At 46.0% G+C, this 4731-nt stretch overlaps 1 protein-coding gene across 1 annotated transcript in view; it reads left to right on the plus strand.

The window, feature by feature from the left end:
• The first annotated feature begins 3482 nt into the window (after positions 1 to 3482).
• LOC119419360 (cytochrome c oxidase copper chaperone) overlaps positions 3483 to 4731 on the plus strand; it is a 3457-nt gene continuing 2208 nt past the window's right edge. Inside the window, exon 1 of the mRNA XM_037686668.1 lies at positions 3483 to 3562. The gene's annotated coding sequence lies outside the window, so the exon portion shown is untranslated. The remainder of the gene's footprint in view (positions 3563 to 4731) is intronic.

Consider the following 4731-nt stretch of genomic DNA (forward strand, 5'->3'; position numbering starts at 1 on the left):
GTCCTAGTGTGGATAGTTTGTCCATCAGGGTTTGGGGGATCATGGTGTTGAAGGTGGGTGTGAAGTCCACAAAGAGCATACGGACGTAAGAGTTTTTCTGCTCCAGGTGGTTGAGCGCAGTGTGGACCACAGCGGAGATGGCGTCCTCTGTTGATCGGTTCTCACGGTATGCATAATGATGAGGGTCCTCGTTGATGTTGATGGTTGTTTTGATGTGAGTCATGACCAGTTTTTTGAAGCATTTAGCAACTATCGGGGTGAGGGCCACTGGCCGATAGTCATTCAGACCAGTCACTGTAGAGCTTTTTGGGACTGGGATGATGGTGGCAGTCTTCAGGCAGGTGGGAACTGTCTCCAGGGTAAGTGAGGTGTTAAAGATGTCTGCCAGCACCTCGCAGAGCTGATCAGCACATTCCCTCAACACTTTTCCGGGGATGTTGTCTGGGCCAGTTGCTTTGTGCGGATTAATCCTCCTGAAGGTACTCCTTACTTCTGCTGAGGTCACGCTGAGATGCTCTTCATCCTTTGGTGAGGTGAGTCTGGTGCTAGGTGGTCTGTTCGAGTCTTCAAAGTGTGCATAGAACTTGTTGAGGGCATCAGGCAGAGATGGGTCTTTGGGGCATTGTTCGCTCCTTCCTTTATAATCTGTTATGCACTTAATGCCCCTCCACATGCTCCAAGGTTCTTGTGAGATGCATTGACCCTCGATCCTCTGTGCATATGTGGCCTTGGCCCTCTTAATACCAGCAACCAGCTCTTTTCTTGTCGTACTCAGCTCCTCTGAGTTTACAGACCTGAAGGCAGTGTTCCTGGCTTCCAGCAGGGTACGCACCTCTGCATTCAGCCAAGGTTTTCTGTTTGGGTAGCTTTTAACATTTCTGATAGTGGAGACGGTGTCAGTACATGTACTAATGTAACCCAGAACTGAGGATGTGTATTGATCAAGATCAAGTGAACCTCCATTTTCAGCAGCTTCTCTGAAAACCTGCCAGTCTGTTCGGTCAAAACAATCTCTCAGTATGGGGCCACTGTCCTGGATCCAGCATTTAACTTTCTTTTGTACCGGTCTGGAGCGTCTCAGCGGAGGCATGTAAGCAGGAGCCAGGAAGATTGAGATGTGGTCTGACAGTCCTAGGTGGGGGCGGGGTTCGGCTTTGTATGCATCTTTTACGTTCGTGTAAACACGGTCCAGCGTCTTGTCTCCACGTGTCGGAATTGTCACATGTTGATTAAAGCTTGGGAGACAGTCCTTTAGATTCACACCTTTAGATTCACGTGGTTAAAGTCTCCGGCTACCACGTAAAGAGCCTTGGGGTGTTTGCTCTGCAGTGAGCTGATGATATCATGAAGCTCCTGCAGTGATTCATTAGCATTAGCGTCCGGCGGAATGTAAACGACAGAGATGAAAGTCACCGTGAACTCGCGGGGTAGATAATGTGGCTGACATTTCACTGTTATTTGCTCCAAAGCCTTCGAGCATGAGCTATTTACAACAGTACAGTTCGTGCACCAACTTTTACTCACGTAAATGCATACTCCGCCTCCCCGTGATTTCCCCGTTATCTTGCTGCAGCGGTCCGCTCAAAAAAAAAGTCTTTCATCCAGCTGGAAGACTGTGTCCGGTGTTTCGCTTGTAATCCACGTTTCTGTGAGGCAAAGCACCGCACACTTCATCATCTCTTCTGAGGCGCCCGCTCTCAGACAAAGTAAATCCATCTTGTTGTCTAAAGAGCGGACATTCGACAGAAAGAGAGATGGCATGGGGAGTTTACCGGCTTTAGCGTTAGCTCGTAGCCTCACCATAACCCCCGCCCGGCATCCTCTCCTTTTAAGCCGGGAGCAGCGCTTCCTCCTCTGCCCATTGGTGCGACTTTGCTTCAGCTTCCAGGTAGATGACTTTAAGATCTGCATTCTGCCGAGTGTAGTTTTGAGTTAGTTTGTTGCTGATTTCTGCTATATTTCGTGGCAAATCGGCTCCTATTCTCATCAGTTCGGTTCCGCTATAATTCACACGCATAAATCGTGCGGAGTCAGGCACAGAGTCAATATCAAAACTTCTGAAAACTGGGATGGTACCGGGAGCCTGTGAAGCTGCAACTGCTCTGAGCGCGGCCATCGTGGCTGTGTGTATTGAATGAGTATAATATACAAGTTTCACTTTTTGAATGGAATTACTGAAATAAATAAACTTTTTCATGATATTCTAATTTTATGATAAGCACCTGACAGAGACAATACAGGTGCATCTCAATAAATTAGAATATTGCATCACGTTTTTGACCCCTTTCCAAACTGGTTCTTGTCATGTTGTGAAAAAACGTTTTGTCAATGCTTTAAGAAAGTGAAACTTGTACACAGTACTGTATTATACGGATTTATAACACATAAAGTAAAATATGTTAAAGCTTTATTTCTCATTATGGCTTAATAATGAAAATTCAGTGCCTGAGAATATTCCACAGCCAGCTTTAGGTCCTTTGACAGTGTGGGCAGAAGCCAAGTCCTGCTGGAAATGAAATCTCCATAAAGCTTGTCAGTAAAGTTTCACTCCATGTAATCTTTGTAATAGATGAATTTCATTTTCTGAAATGATTGACAATTAAAAAAAAAATATATATATATATGTTTTTAGATGCACCTGTTAATAAGATTTTATTGATGAAAACAAGTTGGTTGTCGATGTACAGCAATAATTACTAAGAGTTTCATTATGACGGATCTGTTGTAACATAAATGAACACACACAACCATGGCCCAACATGCCATGGTGCACTTCAGCAGAGATCCTGCTCAGGGGCATTCACGTCTTTACACCTGCAGCCACTTACATCATTAGGACACAGTGCAGGGCCAGAGGGGATGAACGTTTGTTTAGTTACTGTTTTAAACAAAATGTCTTGTCCTCATAGTCTAATGTTAGTGTTTCCCATTAAAATAAGTATAAAAGTATTACATAAAGTAAATAGTTTTACATAAAGATAATCTAAATTTTCTCATACAGAAATTATATGCTTGATGTCACATGTAGTTGTTGGCCAAAAATTGAAATAGTTTTCTTTATAATAATATAGCACAGATTTGTTACAAGGATCAGTATTTTTCGAGACAGAAATAAATCTGGAATTTCTTAACTTGTATGTTGACTAATTTAGCTAAATGAAGCCAAATTTTATTTTAACTTACAAGTGTTTTTTAGATTATTACTTTATTTATTTACAGTATATAGCACCAAGTCACAACAGAGGTCATCTCAAGGCACGTGAAGTTGTTTTCAGATAAACTGCTTGTTTTTTTTTTCCTAAAATTTATTCTGGAAAATAGCATCCTGTTTCAAATGTTAATATTAATTTTACCTTAGATTCGTGGCATATGAAATATGAAATATATTGTTGTTGCTCTTCTCGGCGTTCCTGCCTTTTGATGAACTACATTTCCCAGAACCCTCAGCAAAGCCGTCAAGTCACGTGAGAGCAAACGTGACTACGTCAGCGTGTTCTCCCGCATGTTCGTTTCATTTTTGAAGGTGAAGCGTGTGTTATCGTGACAGCAGTCCTCCGTACAGGTGAGTGATGATGTACAGCTCACGTTTAGTGACAGCGTTACCGTCCGGCAGCCTCGAGCTCATAAATGTTCGTGCTCCGTCCCATGAGCGCGCATGTCTTTGAACACGCCGCGTTAGCTCATGTTAGCCAACTTCATGTAAACGTTTCGTAACATCTTTAAAAGTTAATAAAGTGCTGCTAAACGACAGCACGTTGAAATAAATCCACGTTTCTGCACTTTAACACGACCTGTGCGCGAGTAGTCACTTTAAATGTCCACGCTGTACGAGTCGCATCGTGTGAGGGGAGAAGTTCTTCATGATGAACAACACCTGTGGTGCAGAGAGCGCCATGACGGTCCTTCTCCGGTTCTTCTCCGTGACGGTCCTTCTCCCTGACGGTCCTTCTCCGTGACGGTCCTACTCCGTGACGGTCCTTCTCCCGTGACGGTCCTTTCTTCTCCCTGACAGTCCTTCTCCGTGACGGTCCTTCTCTGTGACGGTCCTTTCTTCTCCCTGACAGTCCTTTCTGTGACGGTCCTTCTCCCGTGACGGTCCTTCTGTCGTGACGGTCCTTGTCCCTGACGGTCCTTCTCCGTGACGGTCCTTCTCCGTGACTGTCCTCCGTGACGGTCCTTCTCCCTGACGTTCCTTCTCCCTGACGGTCCTTCTCCGTGACGGTCCTTCTCCGTGACGGTTCTTCTCCGTGACTGTCCTCCGTGACGGTCCTTCTCCCTGACGTTCCTTCTCCCTGACGGTCCTTCTCCCTGACGGTCCTTCTCCGTGACGGTCCTACTCCGTGACGGTCCTTCTCCCGTGACGGTCCTTTCTTCTCCCTGACAGTCCTTCTCCGTGACGGTCCTTCTCTGTGACGGTCCTTCTCCGGTTCTTCTCCCTGACGGTCCTTCTCCGTGACGGTCCTTCTCCCGTGACGGTCCTTTCTTCTCCCTGACAGTCCTTCTCTGTGACGGTCCTTCTCCCGTGACGGTCCTTCTCTCGTGACGGTCCTTCTCCCTGACGTTCCTTCTCCCTGACGGTCCTTCTCCGTGACGGTTCTTCTCCGTGACGGTTCTTCTCCGTGACTGTCCTTCTCCGGTTCTTCTCCGTGACTGTCCTTCTCCCTGACAGTCCTTCTCCCTGACAGTCCTTCTCCATGACGGTCCTTCTCCGTGACTGTCCTTCTCCCTGAC

This window comes from Nematolebias whitei, chromosome 13, assembly GCF_014905685.2.
Source record: "Nematolebias whitei isolate Nwh7 chromosome 13, NemWhi1, whole genome shotgun sequence".
NCBI classification, from domain to species: Eukaryota; Metazoa; Chordata; class Actinopteri; order Cyprinodontiformes; family Rivulidae; genus Nematolebias; species Nematolebias whitei.